A 2,039-nucleotide genomic window follows, 5' to 3' on the forward strand; every position below is an offset into this window, starting at 1 on the left:
TATGGGTGCATAATAGTTGTATATATTTATAGGGTACATGTGATATTTTGATACAGGTATACAATGTATGTTAATCAAATCAGGGCAATTGGGGTATCCATCACCTCAGCATTTATCATTTCTTTATGTTAGGAACATTCCAATGTTTGTTATTTTAAAGTATACCTTAACTTTTTGTTGATTACAGTCACTTCATTGTGATATCAAATATTGTTCATTCTATATAACGAACTATCTAACTATATTTTTGCACCCATTAACCATCCCCATTATATCTCCCCAACCCTGTTACCTTTCCCAGCCTCTGGTAACCATCATCCTATGCTCTGTCTACATGAGATCAACTGTTCTAATATTTAGCTCCCACATATGAGTAAGAACATGAGAGATTTGTCTTTCTGTGTTTGGCTTATTTCACTTAACATAATGTCCTCCAGTTACATCCATGTTGTTGCAAATGGCAGGATTTCATTCTTTTTTTATAGCTATATTGTATATATATACCATAATTTCTTTGTCCATTCATCTGTTGATGGACACTTAGGTTGATTCCAAATTTTGACTATTGGGAATAGTGCTGCAATAAACATGGCAGTACAACTATCTTTTTGATATACTGATTTTGTTTCTTTTAGATATATACCTAGCAGTGGGATTGCTGAATCATATGGTAGCTCTATTTTTAGTTTTTTGAGGAACCCCCATACTGTTCTACATAGTGTTTGCACTAATTTACATTCCCACCAAGAGTGTATAATGGTTCCCCTTTCTCCATATCGTCACCAGCGTTCATTATTGCCTTTTTCATAAAAGCCATTTTAACTGGGGTGAGATGATATCTCATTGTAGTTTTGATTTGCATTTCTCTGATGACTAATGATGTTGAGCATATTTTCATATACCTGTTGGCCATTTGTATGTCTTCTTTTGAGAAACCTCTAATTAGGTCTTTTGTCCATTGTTTAATCAGATTATTTGATCTTTTCGTATTGAGTTCTTGGAGCTCCTTATATATTCTGGTTATTGATTCCTTGTCAGATGAGTAGATTGCAGATATTTTCGCCCATTCTGTGGGTTTTCTCTTCACTTTGTTGGTTGTTACCTTTGCTGTTCAGAAGCTTTTTAACTTGATGTGATCCTGTTTTTTCAATTTTGCTTTAGTTGCCTGTGTTTTTGGGGCATTATACAAGAAATCCTTGCCCAGACCACTGTCCTGAAGTGTTTCCCCAATGTTTTCTTTTAGTAGTTTCATAGTTTCAGGTCTTAGATTTAACTCTTAATCCATTTTGATTTGATTTTTGTATATAGCAAGAGGCAAGGGTCTAGTTTCATTCTTCTGCATATGGTTATCTAGTTTTCCCAGTGCCATTTATTGAAGAGACTGTCCTTTCCCCACTATATGTTCTTGGCACCTTTGTCAAAGATAAGTTCACTACAGATGTGTTGATTTATTTCTGGGTTCTCTATTCTGTTCCATTGGTCTGCATCTCTGTTTTTATGCTGGCATCATGCTGTTTTGGTTACTATAGTTCTGTAGTATAATTTGAAGTCAGGGAATGTGATTCCTCCAGTTTTGTTTTTTGGGTTTTTTGTTTGTTTGTTTGTTTGTTTTGCTTAGAATGGCTTTGGCTATTCTGGATCTTTTGTGGTTCCATATAAATTTTAGGATTATTTTTTTTATTTCTGTGAAGAATGTCATTGGCATTTTTATGGGGATTGCCTTAAATCTATAGATTGCCTTGGGTAGTATGGATATTTTAATAATATTGATTCTTCCAATCCATGAGCATGGAATATCTTTCCATTTTTTATGTCCTCTTTACTTTCTTTTATCAGTGTTTTATTGTTTTCACTGTAGAGATCTTTCACTACTTCATTTGAGTTTATTCCTAGGTATTTTGCTTTATTTGTAGCTATTGTAAATGGAATTTCTTTCTTGGCTTCTTTTTCAGATCATTTGCTGTTGGCATATAGAAATGCTAGTGTATGTTAATTTTGCATCCTGCAACTTTACTGAATTTGTTTTTCAGGTGGAGTCT

The 2,039-nt window shown here is 33.8% G+C and overlaps 1 protein-coding gene across 1 annotated transcript in view; it reads left to right on the plus strand.

Annotated features, from left to right (window-relative positions):
- LTBP1 (latent transforming growth factor beta binding protein 1) overlaps nt 1-2,039 on the plus strand; it is a 482,178-nt gene that overhangs the window by 405,074 nt on the left and 75,065 nt on the right. The gene's annotated exons all lie outside the window — the stretch shown is intronic.

This window comes from Propithecus coquereli, unplaced genomic scaffold, assembly GCF_000956105.1.
Source record: "Propithecus coquereli isolate 6110/MARCELLA unplaced genomic scaffold, Pcoq_1.0 Scaffold39, whole genome shotgun sequence".
Lineage (NCBI taxonomy): Eukaryota > Metazoa > Chordata > Mammalia > Primates > Indriidae > Propithecus > Propithecus coquereli.